The sequence below is a fragment of the Nomascus leucogenys genome, chromosome 6, assembly GCF_006542625.1.
Source record: "Nomascus leucogenys isolate Asia chromosome 6, Asia_NLE_v1, whole genome shotgun sequence".
Taxonomy (NCBI): Eukaryota; Metazoa; Chordata; class Mammalia; order Primates; family Hylobatidae; genus Nomascus; species Nomascus leucogenys.
In genome coordinates this window covers 71,983,250-72,005,605 of record NC_044386.1, presented here as the reverse complement: position 1 = coordinate 72,005,605, position 22,356 = coordinate 71,983,250, and positions in this window count along the sequence as shown.

The following is a 22,356-nucleotide window of genomic DNA, read 5'->3' as shown; positions in this document are numbered from 1 at the left end:
TAATAATAATTTCGGCCAGGTGTGGTGGCTCGGCTGAGGCAGGCGGATCACCTGAGGTCTAGAGTTCGAGACCAGCCTGACCAACATGGAGAAACCCCGTCTCCACTAAAAATACAAAATTAGCTGGGCATGGTGGTGGGCGCCTGTAATCTCAGCTACTTGGGAGGCTGAGGCAGGAGAATTGCTTGAACCCGGGAGACGGAGGTTGCAGTGGGCCGAGATCATACTCTTGCACTCTAGCCTGGGCAACAAGTGCGAAACTCTGTCTCAAATAATAATAATAATAATAATAATAATAATAATAATTTCAACTTTTATTTTAGATTCAGGGGATACCTGTGCCGGTTTGTTACATGGGTATATTGTGTGATGCTGAGGTTTGGGATACGATTGATCATGTCACCCAGCTAGTAAGCATAGAACCCAGTAGTTTTTCAATCCTTTCTCCATTCCTCCCTCCCCACTCTAGTAGTTCCCAGGGTCTGTTGTTCCCATCTTTATGTCCATGAATAACCAATATTTAATTCCCAGTTGTAAGTGAGAATATGTAGTATTCGGTTTTCTGTTCCTGCATTAATTTGCTTAAAATAATGGCCTCTAGCTGCATCCATGTTGCTGCAAAGGACATAATTTTGTTCTTTATCATGGCTGTATAATATCTCATGGTATGTATGTACCACATTTTATTTATCCAGACCACCATTGTAAGGCATCTGGGATTATCCTCTATCTTTGCTATTGTGAATAGTGCTGTGATGAACATACATGTGTCCTTTTGATAGAATGATTTATTTTCTTTTGGATATATAACCAGGAAAGGGATTGCTGGGTCAAATGGTAGTTCTAAGTTCCTGGAGAAATCTCCAAACTGCTTTTCACAATGGCTGAAGTAATTTATATTCCCACTAAGAGTGTATAATTCTCTTTGCTCTGTAGCCTCACCAGTATCTAGTGTTTTGTTTGTTTGTTTTTTAGTTTTCAATAATTGCCATTCTGATTGGTATGAGGTGGTATCTCATAGTATTGACTTGTATTTCTCTGAAGATTAGTGTATTAGTCCATTTTCACACTGCTGATAAAGATATACCCAAGACTGGGCAATTTACAAAAGAAAGAAGTTTATTGGACTTACAGTTCCACGTGGCTGGGGAGGCCTCACAATCATGGTGGGAGGTGAAAGTCGTGTCTCATATGGCGGCAGTGTGGTGTGGTGCCGCATGCCTGTAACTCCAGCTACCTGGGAGGCTGAGGTAGGAGAATCACTTGAACCAGGAAGCAGAGGTTGCTGTGGGCTGAGATCACAACACTGCACTCCTGCCTGGGAGACAGAGTGAGGGGAAAAAAAGTGTCTGTTCCTGTCTTTTGCCCATCTAACGTATTAATTTTTTAGTTGGGTTGTTTATCTCTTATTAAGTTCCTTATAGATGCTGGATATTAGACCTTTGTTGTATGCATAGTTTGCAAATGTTTTTTTTTTCCCATTCTGTAGGTTGTCTGTTTACTCTTTCAATAGTTTTCTTGCTGTGCAGAAGCTCTTTAGTTTAACTAGTTCCCACTTGGCAATTTTTGTTGCTACAATTGATTTTGAGGACTTAGTCAGGCTAATGGCCAGAATGGTATGGCTTAGGTTTTCTTCTAGGATTTGTATAGTTTGGGGTTTTACATTTAAATCTGTAATCTATCTTGAGTTAATTTTCGTATATGGTGAGAGGTAGGAGTCCAGTTTCATTCTTCTGCATATGGCTACCCAGTTATCCCAACACCATTTACTGAATAAGGAGTCCTTTCTCCATTGCTTATTTTATTTATTTATTTATTATTATTATTATTTTTTGAGATGGAGTTTCACTCTTCTTGCCCAGGTTGGAGTGCAATGGCACAATCTCGGCTCACCACAACCTCTGCCTCCTGGGTTCAAATGATTCTCCTGCCTCAGCCTCCCGAGTAGCTGGAATTACAGGCATGCACCATCACAACCAGCTAATTTTATATTTTTAGTACAGACAGGGTTTCTCCATGTTGGTCAGGCTAGTCTGAAACTCCTGACCTCAGGTGATCCATCTGCCTTGGCCTCCCAAAGTGCTGGGATTACAGGTGTGAGCCACCACGCCCAGCCTCCATTGCTTATTTTTGTCAATTCTGTTCAAAGATCAAGTAAGTATAATGTGCAGCTTTATTTCTGGGTTCTCTGCTCTGTTCCATTGCTCTATACATCTGTTTTGGTACCAGTACTATGCTGTTTTGGTTACTGCAGTCTTATAATATAGTTTGAAGTCAGGTAATGTGATACCTCTGGCTTTGTTCTTTTTGCTTAGGATAGCTTTGGCTATTTAGGCTCTAAAATAACTAAGCATGTTTACATATTGTCCTTTGAAACTGCTTTATATTATTCAGGAAGCACATTCATATTGCTGGGTGAAATTAAGAAAAAGATTTCTCATTTTGACACCAGGTAAAATGTGAAAAGTAGAAATAACAAATCCTTATAAACGGTACTGGTATCCATGAACCAAAGCATCCCCTTTATACATACATGATATGGTTTGGCTGTGTCTCCACCCAAATCTCATCTTAAATTCCAATATGTTGTGGCAGACACTTGGTGGGAGGTAACTGAATCATGGGGGCAGGTCTTTCCCATGCTGTTCTTGTGATAGTGAATAAGTCTTATGAGACGTGATGGCTTTATAAGGCAGAGGTTCCCTGCACAAGCTCTCTCTCTCTTTGCCTGCTGCCATCCATGTAAGACATGACTTGCTCCTCCTTGCCTACTGCCATGATTATGAGGCTTCCCCAGTCACATGGAACTGTAAGTCTATTAAACCTCTTTCTTTTGTAAATTGTCCAGTCTTGGGTATATCTTTATCAGCAGCATGAAAATGGACTAATACGCTGCACATTTTATTTGGCACAAATAATGTTTTCAGTATTTCTGTATATTCAAAGCAACACTGACAGCAGAGCAGAATTTTCAAAGTGAAAATTTATACAATATCTATCACACAGAGAGAGAGAGAGAGAGAGAGACAGAGAGAGAAAATAGGTAAATATGTCTGTAGATAACTTAACCTACATGTAAAACTGCAGGCCAACCCTATCCAAAAGGCAATAATTACCTAACTCATGTGTCTGCTATAACAGAATTCCATAGACTGGTGGCTTAAACAAATAAACAACAAATAAACAAAAGCCATTTGTTTCTCACAGTTCTGAACCTGGGAAGTCCATGATCAAGGAAGTGGCAAATCTAGTCTGTGGTGAGGGCTTGATTCCTGGTTTGCAAATGGCCATCTTCTCTCTGTATCCTCACATGGCAGAGAGAGAAATTGCCTCTCTCATTTTTTCTTCAAGGGCACTAATACAACTTATGAGAGCTCTACCTGCCTGACCTAATTACCCCACAAAGGTGCCACCTCTAAATACCATCACATTGGGCCACTATATTACACATATGGATTTGGGGTGGGGGACACAAATATTCAGTCACTAGCATGGGGCGATTCAAGGGCCTTCCAGGGGAAAAGGAGGGGGGTGGACCAGCATCCAGCATGCAGACCTCTCAGTGCATTGCTAGGAAAAAGAATGGTAGCTCTGAAAGACTGGGTGAAGGGCATAACCCTGAGATTCCCCTCCCCACAAGAAGCACCAAGAATACTAGTCCTAGAAAAAAATGTCCTTATAAACCAAAAGGGAGATAAAGACTTTCCCAGACAAAGGCTGAGGGAGTTCATCACCACTAGACCTACCTAACAAGAAATGCTAAAGGGAGTACTTTGAGTTGAAACAAAAGGATGCTAAACAGCAACACAAAAGTATAAAACACACTGGTTAAGGTAAATATACATACAAATGCACAGATACATATACTCTATTGATGGTGTATAAATCACTTAATTTTAGTATAAAAGTTAAAAGATATAGCATAAAGAATATAACTACAAAAATATGTTAATGGATATATGATATAAAACATGTAGATTGTGACATCAATAACAAAATGTGTGGGGGAAGAAGTAAGGTTATAGAGGGTTTTTTTTGTTTTGTTTTTTGAGACAGAGTCTCGCTTTTTCACCAGGCTTGGAGTGCAGTGGCACGGTCTTGGTTCACTGTAACCTCCACCTCCCAGGTTCAGGCGATTCTCCTACCTCAGCCTCACAAGTATCTGGGATTACAGGCACCCGCCACCACACCCGGCTAATTTTTTTGTATTTTTAGTAGAGACGGGGTTTCACCATGTTGACCAGGATGGTCTCGATCTCTTAACCTCATGATCTGCCCACCTTGGCCTCCGAAAGTGTTGGGATTACAGGCATGAGCCACTGCATCCAGCCAAGTTATAGAATTTTTGTATGTGATTGAAGTTAAATGTTGTCAGCTCAAAACTGCTGATTAAAAGATGTTTTATGTAGGCCTCATGGTAACCATAAAGATACTTACAGAAGATACGCAAAAGAGAAAGAAAAAGGAATCACAACATATCAGTGCAAAAAATTCCATAAAACACATAGAAAGACAGCAAGAGAGGAAAATAGGAACAAAGTAACTACAAGACTGACAGAAAATAATTAAAAATATGACAATAGTAAATCTTTCAACATCAATTATTATGTAAAAACAAAATAAACTCACTAATCACATAGCTGAAGGGATTATAAAAACAAGACTCATCTACATGCTGTCTATAAGAGAGAGACTCACTTCGGATGTAAGGAGACTCATAGGCTGGAAGTAAAAGGATAGACTACGATATCCCATACAACTGATAAAAGTAAGCAGGAGTGGCTATATTTATAACAGGCCAAATAGACCTTAAATACAAAACTATCACAAGAGAAAGAAACATATTATATAATGATTAAATGCTCAATTCATTGGGAAATATAAAATTATATGTGGACCCCAATCAAAATACCTACATATATAAAGCAAACATGACAGAACTGGAGGCAGAAGTAGACAGCGATACAATAGTAAAAGGAGACTTTAATATCACTTATTCAATTATGGATAGAACATCCAGACAGAAAATCAATACGGAAATAGCAGGCTTTAATAATGTTATAGATCAAATGGACCTATAACATATATACAGAACATCCCACTCAGCATCAGTTGAAGTAATATCACAAACAACCTAACTTTATAACACAATGACCTAGAAAAAGAAGTTAAGGCCAAAGTTAGTTGAAGGAAGGAAAAAAATATTAGAGCAGGAGTAAATAAAATAGAGAATAAAAACAATAGAAAAATCAATAAAATTTAGGTTTTTCTGAAACATAAGCAGAATTTATAAAGCCTTAGATACACAAATAAAAAAAGGAGGACTCAAAATCAGATATGAAAGAGGAGATATTACAGCTGATGTTACTGAGGAAAGGATTCATAGTGATTACTGTCATTATATGACAACAAATTGGATAACATAGTAATGAATACATTTCTAAAACCATAAAATCTTAAAACTAAAACAAGAAAAAAATTCAAAACTGTAACAAATCAGTAATGAATAAAGCGTTTGAATTAGTAATCAAAAACTTCCCAAGAACAGCAACAACAACAAAATGCCAAAGACCAGATGATTCACTGGTATGTTCTACTAAACATCTAAGAAGGAACCAATGTCAATCCTTCTCAGACTCTTCCAAAAAGCTGAAGATGAAGGAATACTTCCAAACTCAGTTTATGAGGCCAGCATTGCTTGATGCCAAAGCCATATAAAGACACTACAAGAAAATAAAACTACGGGCCAATATCCTTGATGAATATAGATGCAAAAATCCTCAATAATATACTATCAAACCAATTCCAGAACCACATGAAAATTATATGCTATGACCAGGTAGGATTCATTACTGGGATGCAAGAAGGATTCAACACGTAGAAATCAGCAAATGTGAGATACCACATTAACTGAATGAATAAACGTCACTTGACCATCTCAATAGCTGCAGAAAAAGGATTTGACAATATTGACTACTCTGTGATTAAAGAAAGAAACTCTTAGCAAACTGGGTATGGAATAAATATAACTCAACATATTTAGGCTTTATATAAAAATCCCAGAGCTAACGTCACACTCGATGAAAAACTGAAAGCTTTAAGATCAAGAACAAGGCAAGGATGCCTACTCTTGTCACTTCTATTCAACATAGTATTAGAAGTCTTAGAGAAATTAGAAAAGGAAATACAAAGCATCCAAATCAGAAAGAAGAAAATTATCTGTTTATAGACATGATCTTTTATGTAGAAAATCCTAAAATCTTCACAAAAACAGTTAATAAATTAAGTTGCAGCATACAAAATCAATAAACAAAAATTAGTGATGTTTCTATACACTAATAATAAATTATCAAAAAAACTATAAAACAAAACTTATAAATTAAGTTGCAGCATACAAAATTAACATACAAAAATCAGTGACATTTCTATATACTAAAAATAAACTATAAAAAAGGACATAAGAATCCCATTTACAATAGGATTAAAAATAATAAAATAGGAATAAACTTAAGAAAGTGTAAGACTTGTACACTGGAAACTAAAAAACCTTGATGAAAGAAATTAAAGCAGATACACATAAAAGGAAAGACATCCCATGTTCACAGGTTGAAAGACTTAATATTGTTAAAATGTCCATAATACCCAAATGATCTACAGATTTAATACTATCCTCATCAAAATTCCGATGACATTATTTTACAGAAATAAAAAAGCAATCCTAAAATTAATATAGAACCACTAAGACCCTGAATAGCCAAAGCAATCTTGCAAAATAATAACAAAGCTAAAGGTATCACACTTCCTGATTTCAAAACATAGTACAAAGCTAAGTAACTAAAACAGTAAAATACTGGCATAAAAACAGACATACAGACCAATGAAACAGAATGGAAATCTTAAATCAACTCCTCCATATATAGGCAACTGTCCTTCTACAAGGGTGCTGAGAATACAAAATGGGGAAATGATAGTCTCTTTAAAGAGACGAGCTGGAAATGCTAGATACCTACACTTAAAAAGAATAAAATTGAATCCTTAGATTACACCATGCACAAAAATTAACTCAAAATGGACTAACAACTTAAATTTATGATGTGAAACTGAAAATCCTAGAAGAGGGGTAAAAAGCTTCTTTCAGATTTCCAATTGGATTAAATTATGAATCTTTGTTTTAATTTAGTTTTTATATGTATGAAATTTATTGACTCTATTTTTTAAAAATATTAAAATAGGCCAGGCACAATGGCTTACTCCTATAATCCCAGCAGGTGTGAGTCTCACCTGTAGGGAAGTCACACCTGGTTCCCTCTGGTGGTGCCATTCAGCAACTTATCTAGTCAATAAAAACTGGGAGTGCGGGGGGGATGTGGTGAATCACACCTGTAATCTCTATAATTTGGAAGGCCAAGGTGGAAAGTTCCTTGAGGCCAGGAGTTTTGAGACCAGCCTAGGCAACATAGCAAAACCTTGTCTCTATGATGTACACCTGTGTTCCCAGCTATTAAAGAGACTGAGGTGGGAGGATCACTTGAGCCCAGCAGTATGAGGGCTGCAGTGAGTTAAGATCTCACCACTGCACTCCAGCCTAGGCAATAGAGTGAGAACCTGAGTCAGTCAGCCAGGCTGTCAGTCAGTAAATCAACCAGTCAATCAATAAACTGTAATATACTTATTTACTTTTTATTTTTCCTCTTGTTTTTAGAGATGTATTTCTCTTTTTTTCTGTTTTAGGTTTTTAGCAACCTGAAGCCCACACTTTTTAGTTTTTGTCTCTGGCTAATAAGAGGAAAAAGAAAGGAGTGGAAGGGTCTTGGTGTCCTCCTTTAGACAGAAGCCTCCTCCTGGGTCCAAACCTTTACACAGTTGAATCAGTCCCCTTCCTCATCTATTTTTTTCTTTTCTTTTTTGTCAACTTGTTAGAATGGCTTGTATTTCTAGGTAGATAATATTTTCTTCTTTTTTATCTTCTGTCTGTTCCTGATCCCCACCTCCCCCTTTTCTATCCTTTTGGTGTTTACCTGATAAACTTGTGGCAGTCTGAATAATGTCGGCTATGAGTAGCATCTTCCTTTTATTGGGTGTCCCACGAAACCTCAGAGGCATGGCTGGTCTCTATATCCAGGACAGCAAGAGTGGCCTTGGTTTTCTTTCAGTCTCTTTGAGTATGAGACCCTTTGTATGATGGTAAGCAGCAGCACTTAAGAGAGCCTGTGAGCATTGATTGAGTGTTTTGCAATCTTTCATTCATGAGTCACCTCTTCAGAAGGCTTGAGAGAAGCTAGAACCAAATTTTGCTTTCCTTTCCCCCTTTCTGTTAAATATTGAGCCACTAGTCTCCAGGGATGGGATCCGCCATATCCCACTGCATTCAGAGATGAAATACAATAGCAAGAAGGCAAACAACAACACAACAGGTTACATCCAGCACAACATCTTTTGTGGGGTGGCACGGTCCTGGAGGTAAAGTATCACTCTGTCGCCCAGGCTGGAGTGCAGTGGCACGATCTCGGCTCACTGCAAGCTCCGCCTCACAGGTTCACACCATTTTCCTGCCTTAGCCTCCCGAGTAGCTGGGACTACAGGCACTCGCCACCACGCCTGGCTAATTTTTTTGTATTTTTAGTAGAGACGGGGTTTCACCGTGTTAGGCAGGATGGTCTTGATCTCCTGACCTTGTGATCTACCCGCCTTGGCCTCCCAAAGTGCTGGGATTACAGGTGTGAGCCACCGTGCCCAGCCTGAAGGCATTGTTAACATGTGATTAACATTGAAAAGAGTAGGCTTTGAATAAGGCATATTACTCCCCATAAATTGGGTAGGCCTCATCCAATTATTTAAAGATCTTTAGAGAAAAGACTGAGGCACGCTGGGGAAGCAGGAATCCTGCTTTCTGACTGTCCTCAGGCTCCATCTGCAACATAGAGTCTTATCTGGGTCTCCAGCCTGCTGGCCTGCCCTGTATCATCATCTCAATAGATGCAGAAAAAAACATTTGACAAAATTCAACATCCTTTCATGTTAAAGGAACTTAATCTACTAGGAATAGAAGGTAACATCCTCAACCTGATAAAAACAATCTGTGAAAAGTACACAGTAAGAAATCATATTTAATGATGAAAATGTGGATGCTTTCCCCATAATATCAGGAATAAGAGGAGGATGTTTGCTCTTGCTACTTCTATTCAACATTGTACCGTATGTTTTAGTCAGGACAATTAAGCAATAAAAAGAAAAAAAAAAGGCTTCCAGTTTGAAAAGGAAAAAGTAAAATTAACCCATTTCACAGATGACTTGGTCTTGTATATAGAAATTCCTAAGGCATCCACCAAAAAAACTAGTAGAACTAATAAACTAACTCAGCAAGTTTGCGGGATACAAGATACATGTGCAAAATCAATTGAACTTCTATACACTTGCAATGAACGAGCCAAAAATAAAATTAAGAAAACAATTCAGCAGGGCATGGTGGCTCACGCCTGTAATGCCAGCACTTTGGGAAGCTGAGGCACGCAGATCACTTGAGGTCAGGAGTTCGAGACCAGCCTGGCCGACATGGCGAAAACCCATCTCTCCTAAAAATACAAAAAGTAGCCAGGCATGTTGGTGTGTGCCTGTAAGTCCAGCTACTCAGGAGGCTGAGGCAGGAGAAATCACTTGAACCCAAGAGGTGGAGGTTGCAGTGCGCAGAGATTGTGCCACTGCACTCCAGTCTGGGTGACAGAATGAGACCAAAGTCATATTAAATACTTAGGAATAAATTTAACGAAAATGTTTAAAACGTTTGCTCTGAAAATTATAAAACACTGTGGAAATAAATTTAATAGTATATTAATAAAAAAGAAGTACATTCCATAATTGATCAGAAGACTTAACATTAAGAGGGCAACACTTCCCAAATAGATGTACTAGTTCCACACAATCCCTATCAGAATCCCAGACAACTTCTTTGTAGAAATGTACAAGTTGATTCTAAGATTCATATGAAACTGCAAAGGACCCCAAAATAGCCAAAACAATCTTGAAAATAAGCAGACTCGAAGGTCTTGCACTTTCTGATTTCAAAACTTAGTACTAAGTAATGGTACATCAAGACGCTATAATACCGGCAACAAATAGACATATAGAGCAATGTAATAGAATTGAGAGTCCAGAAAAGCCCCCCCTAACATCTGTGATCAATTGGTGTTTGACAAGAGAGCCAAAACCACTCAAGGGGGAAATAGTCTTTCAATAAATGGTGCTGGGGCAAATAAAGTTGCACAATTATCTTATGCCATATACAAAAATTAAAATGGATCAGAAATCTACCTACCTGAAAGAACTAAATCTCTTAGAAGAAAACACAGGGTATATCTTATAACCTCGAATTTGGCAAAGGATTTTTAGACTCTGACAACAAAGGCAGGAGAAACAAAATAAAAGGTAGGTAAGTGAGGCATCATCAAAATTAAAAATATTTGTTCTTCAAATGACACCATATAGGAGTGAAAAAGCAAGATATAGATCATCAGAAACATTTGCAAATCATACAATTGATAACAGATTGTACTGAGAGTATATAAGTAATATTTACGATGCAATAAAAGGAGGAAGAACCCAATAAAAAATGGACAAAGGATTTGAATAGGCATCTGTCTGAGTAAAATGCACAAATGGACAATAAGCACTGGAAAAGATGTTTGAAATCATTAATCATCAAGAAAATGCAAATGGAAACCTCAGTGAGATATCACTTCATACTCAGTTGAATGACTAGAATAAAAAAGCCAGATAATAAGTGTGAGAAGAATGTGGGGAAATCAGAATTCTCATATATTGCTGGCAGAAGTGTAAAATACTACTGCCACCTTGGAAAAAAGTCTGGCAGTTCCTCAAATAATGACAAAGTTACTTCACAACTCAGCAATTCTACTCCTAGGAGTAGAGAAACTAAACAAGAATATGTACAGCAGCATTATTCACAACAGGCAAAGGGTGGAAGAGCCTCAACTGATGAATGGATAAAAATAATTTGGTATATTTACACAGCAGAATATTACTCAGCCATAAAAAAGGATAGAAGTATGGATATACGATGAGTTATGAACCTTGAAAACATTATGCAAAACAAAATAAGCCAATTGCAAACAGCTACATATTATATGATTGTGTTCATAAGAAATGCCCAGAGTAGGGAAATCTATAAAGACAAAAAGTAGATTGGTGATTGGTTAGGGCTGGGAAGGGTGTGGGGAACAAGAGGATGATAGGTAAAGAATACAGAGTTTCTTTTAGAGTTGATAAAAACAATATAAAACTGACCATGGTAATGGTAACACATACATGCTAGAAAAACATTGAATTGTACACTTTAAATGGGTGAATTGTATGTCATGTGAATTATATCTCAACATGACTACTTAGTCATTATACTATTTAAATTATTATTTATAATTCTAAATCAAAGTATTTCCTTCTAATATAAATTCTTTACAGGACCACTGCAGTTACAGCTTTAACTTATATAGTGTAAATCACATATCACATTTCTTAGTAATTTTGTACCAGCTGATGTTTCATATCTATAATGTATGTACTGTGAAATAAGAAATTACATATATATATATATATATAATGTGTATATGTGTGTGTGTGTGTGTGTTTTCAGTTCCTGACACAGAGCTCCTAGAATCTTGTAATTTTATGAGTGATAAGGGTGCTACGAAAAGCTTCTGTTTAATATTTGGTCTTTGACCCCAGTTTCTAACACAGGGTTCCTAAAACCTCTGTAATTTTCTGAGTGGTAAGAGTATCTGGCACAGAGCTCCTAAATCCCTTGGAATTTTCTGGGTTATAGGAGCATCTTTTGTTTTAATAAGGTGACCCTTGGTGGGATCCTAGATGGGGCTGGTCACCAGAAAGACCAAGACACCATTTGAAGCTTTGAAGCTTAGAACTTTCAGTTCCACCTACCCCCGGCCTCATGCTCCACTCCATTTTCCAGGGAGGCAAGAGGGGCTAGAAAGGGAGTTCATAATCCATTGTGCCTATATGATAAAACTACATTTAAAAAATTCCAAAAGTACAAATGTTACGATTTTTATTGTTACTGTTTCTTTTTATTTATTTATTTATTTATTGAGATGGAGTCTGGCTCTGTTGCTCAGGCTGGAGGGCGGTGGCGCCATCTTGGGTCATTGCAACCTCCGCCTCCCGGGTACAAGCGATTATCCTGTCTCAGCCTCCCAAGTAGCTGGGATTACAGGCTCTGGCCACCATGCCCGGATAATTTATAGTTTCTTTCTAATTTGAGGTCTCTCTCTTGAAGTGGCTGTAAGTCAAGATAGCCACTCTCTCCGGGGCTTTGATGTGTTGGTCAGCTGAGGTATAATGAAACAGGAGAAATGTGTTACGGTTCCAGAGAGGTCAGGAGTGTTTCTGGGGGCGCTGATAGGATGTCCGGGGTGGCAGAGAGCTCTCCCAGTGTGTGGAGAGTTGGGGAGAGGAGGGCCTGTGGGGCCAGGCCTAAGCTCCGTGGGCGTTATCCCTTAGGCTTTCCTGCTGGGGTTGTGGATTGGGGAGTTTAAACATGTGTGAAGAGGGAACTTATTTACATGACTCCGGTGTGGGCCATTCGGTTTGCTCATGGTCAGCAGCTGTGGGGTTCCTTGGGCTGGGTCAGTGGCGTGAGGAACAAGTGGGTTAAGCAGCCGCAGAAGGAGGACGAGATTTTAATTCCGCCAAAGGTGACAGAGTAGCCCTGAGTGTCAAACAACTTCTGTCAGGCCTGAAAAGGGAAGTCAAATTAAATAATATTCAGCACTGATATTAAACAAATGTATGAAAATCCCTCCTTTAGTCCCTGGAATCACCTTTTGAATGTAAGTTACAGTTTGAGTGGTGGAGATACAGACTATAAGGGGAACGGATCATTTAACAAACTGTTTATGCATTTTAGTAGGGAAGTTACGTTGTTCTGTGTTATGTTGAACTGATAAAGTGTATGTAAAGATTAGTGGCATTACATGAAACCAAGGGGCAGAGCTGTTTGGAAATGCAAATTGAGAGATTTGTTTGGATATGCAAATTGAGAGATTGTGGCAGAAAGCTGGAGGGTGTAGTAGGAAACCCATCATGGAGTGGATGGTCCTCTCTCCCACGAGATTGGCTTAAATGAGGCAGGTGCCACCCAGGGGGAAGCAATAATCTCATTGATTTTAGTAACAGATTCTCCTTTAGGTATGGGAGTGTATGGGTGGACATGTGAGCAGACAGCAAGGAGTATACTGGGATCATTGGCTAAGCAGACAGTGAGTCCAGGAAGAAAAGCAAAAATAAGTTCTGTGTCCATTCATGCCTTAAGAGAGGCAGCCCATAGGTGTTGGTGGGGCAGAGTTTTTAGTGTCGGGGTAAAATTATTTCCATGCAGAGGGCGAAGTCATCTGCAATGACAGGGTCTTTGGTTGGAGCAATATTGTCTGAGATTGATATCATCGGTGTGGGATTTTGGGCCAGGGTGATGTCATCTGGGATGTGGGACTAGGGTATCCTTTTAAAGTGTGTACCCACTCTTACATTAGTTTACAATCTTACTTGGTTCACAATCGGGTCACCAGATTGCAAACCAATGAAAGTACTCAAATCGTTAGTAATAACACCAGGAGTTAATAGAATGGTGTATAGTTGCACCCAACAGGGCTTTTGTTTCTGATGGAAGTTTAGGTTCAAATGGATCCCATATCAGATGAGCAGCTGCCTAGTTGTGAGTCTATGGTTAATGATTCCTAGGAGAGAATGTGCCCTTGATCTCACCTCCAAGCCTTGTGGGACAGGGACAAAATCAAAAATGTATAACGATAGGTTAAGGTCAGAGAGTTAAGATAGAGAAGTTTAGAGGTTTATTTGTTGTATTGGAATTTGAAAAGAAGTTGTTTGAGGATACCATTCTGTCTCTCAGTTAAAGCAGTTACTGGTTCCTAACAGGGACATGGAAGTTCTATTGAGTGCCTTCCTCAAGAGCCCAGCATGGTGTGTTCTAAGAAGTGCTATGTGTGTCTTGGTTAGTACCAATAAAGCCTGTAACTCTGAAGGGAAAAAGTAGTGTCCTGGAAAAATTTTGTATTGTGGCCTTGTTATAGGTGGAGATGTGATTTTTATTTATATTTTGGGTGTCCATCAGGCAAGAGATTACTAAAGTGTTTTTTTGTTTTGTTTTGTTTTTGTTTTTTTACCTTGGAGAGAACAATTTTTAAGTAATGGCTTAATAGTTTATGATAAACGTAATGATGGGCCATCGCTTCGTCAGGGCATCCAGTGCTAAGATGACTGCCTGAAGTTGGTCGAAGTCTGTTGGTTTTTGTCCCATCATTTATCAGAGACATCCTGGCTAAGGGATGGGAAGCAGCAGCTCTCCCCTTAGCCCCACCACATAGAATGTTCATCAGTGCTATCTGCCTAGTCTACAAACTCACATTGCTATTCACTCAGTGAATCCCAAGGGGCTTCCCAGATGGTAAAGAGGTGTGGGGAAAGGATGGCCATATTTAATACCCTGGCATCTGACAAGGGATAGAGGACAGAGAAGAGTCTCTGTCCGCAGGTGCATATATCAGACGGCCCAGGTTTCACTCCACCCTCTCTTTGGGAGGCCTCCTCTGTAGCCATGCTGAGCTTGTGCAGGGCTGTTTCCATGAACCAAAGGATAATGGGCAGCTGGATGTGGAAGGTCACAGGCTCAGGATCTGTTCTGTGAAAGCCTCTATTTCCAGCCAGTCATTTGTTGTTTTAATGGTGTATAGCATGAGCCTGAGAGAGGCAATTTCTTCCATTAGAAGCCTGGGGCAATTAATGGCCATTATAAGTGGTTCAGAGACTCCAGGAGGCCTGGGAAGAGGTTGTCAAAGCCTTTGCCATAAAAGCGCTTTTTTTCTTTTTTTGAAAGCACTAACAGGAGTGTCTATTGATTTTAATTTATGCCACAGTATTAAGTCCATGAATTTTTTTATCAGTTGGTGCATTTTAGCAGTTATTAAAGGTGAGTTAGAATCTATGTCATAGAGGCACAAAAGCCCATCAGTGCCCCATTTTATCTTTTTTGTTATGTGAATTACTTATATAAAATTCTATTTCCAGTTGGATAAAATTATAAAAATTTCTTTAAATTTATATTTTTATATATACGAGTTATTAATTTATTATATATTTATATTAAAATATATGTATACACAATTTATGCATTGATCTTTTACTTTCCCCTCTGTGTCTAGGGATATGATCTAGGGCTATTATGATATTTGCCATACTGGTATTTGTTCCGTACTTAAAGTTCATCTTCTTATTTTTCTTTTCTGACTTGTAATCGCATAAAGTGGCAGTCTTTTTTTGTTTGTTTGTCTTGTTTTCTGTTTAAGGTTTTTAGCCACTTGAAACCGTGATTCCTAGTTTCTGTCTCTGGCTGATAAAAGAGGGAAGAGAAAATGACCCAGTGTCTCTTAGCAACATTCTTTCCCCAGCTATCAGCCCCTTTTCTTCTTTTTTCCCCCAGTTTTTAAATAAAATCCTTATAATGGCTTATATTTTTAAGTGGCTTTTTTTTTTCCTTTCTCTTTGAATGTTTATCTGACAAGCTTCTGGTGGGTCCCAGGTGGTCCCTGTTGTGATCAGTGGTCTCCATTTGTGGTTTCCATCAGCCCCATTTGTAGGCAGCCACCTCCCTCTCTAGGGTGTCTGCATTGCATTAAATAGGCTGCAAGGAGCTACAGAAGCAAGAAAAAACAGTGACATAAGGCTCACAGAGCGCAGCAGCACCGCTGCCTCTGGAAGTTCGTGGATTCCTGTGGAGGGGGCCCCACTTATCTGATGGTGTGAGTACACCATCCACCAACACTGGGCTCTAATACATGAGAGTCTCCCAGCTTCTGTGTCTAGGTTTCGCCAAGCACCTGGTGTCTGTGCCCAGTAGCCTCAGCACCAAGGTGGGGGTTGCCAATTTCTTCTCCCAGAACTTTATGACACAAATTGGGACCTTTGAATAGTTTAGCTGCCTTGATTCTGACCAGTAGTTCCCATTTAGGGGAATGACAGCAACTATGGTTGCCCCTCTTGCAGTGCCAGGGCTGGCAATTTGCAGATCTTGGAGAGGACTCAGTTTTTTAAAAGCCACAGTTTATAGTGGGAAGCCTTGATCACACTGGACAGATGCAACAAGGGGTGGTGCACAGAAACACGGATGTAAGTCAGCAAGCAGCAGAACCATCTGGATGGTGTTACACAGGCAGGAGAGCCAGCTGGGAAACAATGTGCAACCTACCAGCATTCTGTTTCCTTTCTCGTGGTGCTGACCACGTACCCTGTCCACTGCACCCATTGTTATGATCTTTATTGTTATGGTTTCTTTCCAACTTGACCTTGAAGTTTCTTTGTTGACAGTAGTAATAAGCCAAGATGGTTACCTCTAGGGAAGTCCTGACAAGGGGCAGAGGTGGAGTTCAGTTTGGGTGTGTGGGTCAGGTGAAATATAATGAGGAAGGGAAATCAAAAGCCATGAAATGGAGTAATTTGTTACTTACAAATCCCAGAGAGGTTAGGGGTGTCCACAGGGACTGCAGGGAATTCAATCAGTTTGAGGAGAGCAAGAGACAGAAAGAGCAAATGACCCGTGAGCCAAAGCCTTTCTTGGGATCCATGGCATTGCTAGGCAGGTTTCCTGTGGAGAGTCCCAACTGGTGGGTTTAGAGCAGGAAGTCACACTGTGACTGACAGGGGATTACTGTGGCCTATCTGTGCAGTCCATATGGCATGGACTGTCTCTTAATATCCACTCAGAAATGATTTTGGAAGTATCTACCACTGACACTTACACAGACTGGAGCTTATGTCAAAAGCCTGTGATCTCCTCCTGCAAGGACTCAGGGGATTTTGGGCCAGAAAATTTCCAAATGCTGCTACCTGGCACACACTATTTGAAAGATAATTGCTAGCTTGCTATTGGGCATTAGTTGAGACTGCCTCAATGACTGAAGGACACACAATAATCATGAAACCTGAGAAATCCATATTTTGGGTGATATCAGAGAAACACTCTAGTAAGGAAGGCAGTGTCCAGAAGATTTCCACGATAAAAAGGAAATGGTTCAAACAGAAGCATACTACTGGAGAAGGAAAGGAGAAAACCACCATATTCCCGAGCAGATGACGCCTTTTCCCCCAGGACCAACTTTGGAACCCTCAGAGGAGCTGCTGGAACTTCTTGCTGCATCAACAGAACCTGAAGAACGGCTTTTGATTGACTAATGAACTGTTGCTTGGTTTAAAAATGGCGGTTACATGATGAACAGACAACATTCTGTTCAGAAAGTTGCAGCCTAAAGACCAGCGGGTGGAAAGGCTCTGATTGAAGATGAGAATAAATCAGCTCAATGGCCTGAATTGCATGCTGTTTTCCTAGCAGTGATGGAAGACGTTAACAATGGTACAAGCTCCAATGTTTGGGTTTTTACAGACTCGTGGGCAGAGCCCAAATCATGATCATACAGTCAGGTAGCTGGGTGATGGAGAACTGGACCATTAAAGGGATGCCTGTATGGGCCACAACCCTATGAAAGTCTTTCTGTGAATTTAAGGGGGCATTACAGTAAGACTTGTTAATGCCCATCAAGAGAACTCCTTTCCAGGTTTGGCGAGTGATTGGAACCACCAAGTGGACCCTTTGACGTGCTCCCCTGAGGTCCATGAAATGAGTGAACATGGAGGTGGGGAGGCTGCAGCAATGCAGGGATGGCTGAATCTAGACATGTTACTCTTATACAAGCTGAGGCACAAAATGACAGCAAGAACTATTCCATGTGCCAGCAAGAGGAACAGAGACCAAAGATGGCTATGTGGAAGGTCACCCAGGGAGAAGCACGTAGCTGGCAAGTTGATTACACTGGACCAATGCCAATAGTTCTGGGGGCTGTAAATTTGTCCCGACAGGAACAGATTTTTACCCTGCTGTGTTTTGCATACCTGGTTGTAGATGAAAATGCTCAAAATACTATTAAAGAATCAGAACAGCAGCTACCATGCCAATTTGGGACCTCAAGTTACATTCTGTCAAATCAAACCGATAGCATGCAACAAGGGGCAAAGATGTCCCATCAAATGAACACATCATGTTGCATATCATGCTAGGAGTAATGGTTTAATAGAAAATTGGAACAGGCAGTCAAAATAGTGCTGTTTAAAACAGGGGAAGATAAAAGCATATGGAGCTGGTTGGCCGGGCACGGTGGCTCACGCTTGTAATCCCAGCACTTTGGGAGGCCGAGGCCAGTGGATCATGAGGTCAGGAGATCGAGACCATCCTTGCTAACATGGTGAAACCCCATCTCTACTAAAAATACAAAAACAAAAAATTAGCCGGGCGTGGTGGCTAGCGCCTGTAGTCCCAGCTACTTGGGAGGCCGAGATGGGAGAATGGCGTGAACCTGGGAGGTGGAGCTTGCAGTGAGCCAAGATTGGGCCACTGCATTCCAGCCTGGGCGACAGAGCGAGACTGTCTCAAAAGAAAAAAAAAAAAAAGAGGATATGGAGCTGGCTGACCAGCTTCACAAGTGTGTGCTCACACTCAACATGAGGGGGCCCAAGGGAGGGTGTCCACTGGCTAGACAGGCTAAACCATTCACAAGGGGTCCACCCTCATAACTCAGACAGCTCCCACTAGGCCCACCTCCAACACTGGAGGTCCCATTTTACACGAGGTTTGGAAGGGACACACATCCAAATCATATCATTCCACCCCGGCCCTCCAAGTCTCATGTTTTCCTCACATTGCAAAATACAGTTTTGCCTTGCCAGTACTCAAAGTCTTAATTCCTCTCAGCATCACTTCAAAAGTCCAAAATCTCATCTGAGACTCAAGGTGGATTCCTTCCACCTATGAGCCTGTAAGATCGAAAACAAGTTATTTACTTTGAAGATATGATGATGGTACAGGCATCAGGTAGATATCCCCTTTCCAAAGGGGATAAATCAGACAAAAGTGCCAAAAATGCTTTTGTTTTTGGGAAAACTCCTTTTGACGCCTGACATGATATTGAAATGGCTACATTGTCTGGGGGTATGAACTGAAACAGCTACATTGTCTGGGGTATATACCTGGGGTTCGTTGTCTTGCGCTGAGAAAGAATTCAAGACAGAGACACATGTGAGTGGGTTAAGGAGTGGAAAGTTTAATAGAAGAATGGAGAAAGGAGAGCAGCTCTGAGAGAAAGAGAGAGAGATATCCAAAAAGCGGGGAGGGGACAGGCCACAACAGATTTTATAGGCACCCTAATCTTATTATGCAAATGGACTTTCCAGTTGATGGGCTCCATCTTGTTTTCTTACTGTAAACTTGGCTGACAAAGAGAAAGGAAGATGGAGCTGCCATCTTGAACATGATTGGCACAACTGCTGGTATCTATGTCTGCCGCTCGATTTTACAGGCTGATCCTCATTAGAAAGGAAAATAATTTGGAGCTGGTTTTCATTAAAAAGAAAAGCCTTACCAAGGACTCCTATACCTTTACTATCTGCCTAAGTAATTTATTCTTAACTCCTATAAACGTCTGCTGCCTTCAACACTTTGCTGGTACAAAGAAAGTGACCTCCAAAAAAATGGGCAAACTTTGGAACTGGATTAAGTTGGTCAGAATGCCCCCGACCACTCTCTGCCTCTTTTAAGGTGTTGTTGGGGACCTGCTGTGCTTAAGACTTGGCTGCTGGTGACACCATTTGAGCATTTGTATTTGTCTGCCTGTGCAGCACCGTAGGAGCTTTGCTCAGCTTGGACTCAGCTGTCTATGGAGACATTTGGACCTAGGGAGTGGGATTTAGGACCTCACCCAACCCCTTGACTGCGGACTCATTTGGAAGCACACTGTTTGTTTGCATGTGTCGATATATTACTTTGTGTGTGTGCCTTGATTCCTCCTGTACTCTCCACCTCCAGTTTCACCCTCCTGATCATCTAGGAGAGCTGCCCACCAGGGGTACTGAGACTCCCTGGTGGAAGATAAATGAGAAAGGTGGGGGCAGTCACCCCACACTGTCTAGCGGCTGGAAGGCTCCAGAATTTCCTATTGGTTGCTTGAGTATTTTTGTTCCCCTCTTTTCTTTCTCATACTCTACTTATAGAAGCTGGTTCTTGTGCAGAGGTCGGCTAGGCTACACCTTTCTCTATTTTCTTTTCTGCATGCTTTAAATCTGCTGTTACTTTTCTGCTGGTGCGATGATAAAACCACGGTTTGGATCCAACTTTTTTTTTTTTTTTGGAAACTGGTGAGTTTGTATTGATATCTTATGGCTAGATTTCTGAAATAGAAGCTACAGGAAAGTTAAGGAGTATTCACAAATTAAGTGAATAAGCCCCAATGCTTTACAAGTTCATGCGACTTAAGTAAAATCTTTAATAAATAAGCTGACTTGAAAATTATTGGTAAAATAATATGAGAAATGTCTTGAGAATTGCCAACATACAAAATACAAACCCAGCCCCAAACAGAAAGATCTTTCTATAATTTTTATAAGATGTTTGATATTATTTAATGAAAACAGCCAAATCTTCTGAGTTATCAACAAAATGCCCACGTATTTAACTTTACAATTCTTACTTAAACACCTGATGTTCACAAGCTTTAAAATGGTTAACATGGAAGTAACTTTAAATAATGACTGACGTTGTGTAAAATATCAGTTTTCAGAAGTAATATAATAAATGGTTAAAAATGGGAAAATTAGGTTTATATAAATGATATAAATGCTTGTCAGTAAACTTTTTGTATAATTTAAAATCTTAAAATCATTTTGAATAGTTATTGGATATCTGGGTTATTTCCAATTAAGAAAGAGTTACTATATGGGAAACATGTTCCAAAATTGTGGAATGGTTTTCGTCTGTAAAATGCTAATATCTGATAAGCAGTTTAGGATTTCTTGCTTCCTAGGTTTGTATCAAATGTGCCGAAGAAGTCTTCTTATTGAGAAAAAGAACATTGTCTAATTTGAAAGTTATCTAAAAGTTAATTCAAATTATGGACTTGAAAACATTGCCTCCATGTAACTATCTGTTGCTTTAAAAGTTCTTGTGCTGTTAAATTATAAGGCTTTGACTCTTGAGTCTGAAAAGAGGACATGATAATGTTATGTCTAGCCTTAATTCTCATGAGTAGTTAAAATCCTTTGCAAGCTCAAAAATGACTGCATTAGACACCATCTGGGAAAAGCACCAGCTGTTGCCTTGTGCTAGAGCTCAGTAGCTAAGGCTTTGCTCTTTCACACGGGAATTGTAGGTTCAATTCCTATATTTGAGAATGAGTCATTTCTGTTTTCATAGTTGTGAAACTTTTGCCACTTGTTGATTCTTTTTCTCTCCGGGGACAGCTTCTGATTTTCTGTCTTGAATTTTCTTTTATCTGAGCTACCCTAGGGGCAATTCTGTATCTGGTGAAAATTGTTTGGCATCTCTTTGGAGACACCTCATGCACCCGTGGTTAAGTCATAACTTTAGTGAAGGCTTATTGGGTTCACTTGGGAGCACACCTTTTGGGGAAAAAAAAAGAGCCTAAAAGTCAGAAGTATCAGCTATTTGTCCCAGTTAGAGTCTGGTAATAAGAGATTTTAAAAGATTTTCTTTAAAAAGCTCTATGGTTAAAAGTCAGCTTAACTAGGATAGGCAGCGTGGCTCACGCCTGTAATCCCAGCACTGTGGGAGACCAAGGCGGGTGGATCACGAGGTCAAGAGATCGAGACCATCCTGGCCAACATGGTGAAACCCCGTCTCCACTAAAAACACAAAAATTAGCTGTGCGTGGTGGTGCGCACCTGTAGTCCCAGCTACTCAGGAGGCTGAGGCAGGAGAACTTGCTTGAACCCGGGAGGTGGAGTTTGCAGTGAGTCGAGATTGCACCACTGCACTCCAGCCTGGCGACAGAGTGAGATTCTGTCTCAAAAAAAAATTGTCAGCTTAACTGAAAGTTTGATAGCCAGCTCTCTCTCTGTATATATAAATTTAAAACACCTTTATGCTTTTCCTATTCTTGGATCTCTTTTTTTCTTTTTAGTGTTTTTTTTTTCTTTTCTTCTTTTCAGTCAGTTGAATTCCGTTTGCTTTCTTGCCACCTTTGATGCCCACGTTAGAGGACCTAAGGTAATTTCTGACAGTCTGAGACTCCTTGAGATAAACAGAGTAGGTGCCACAGACTCTATTTTGGGAGAAACCTTTGTTTTCCTCATGGAACCCCGGGAATTATAAATGGACAGATCCCTCTCAAAATCTAAGGCTCTGTTCTATTTTGCATCATGTTACCTGTGTTTTTTGAGTTTGGGGGGACAACAGAAATTACTTTGCATTGTGAG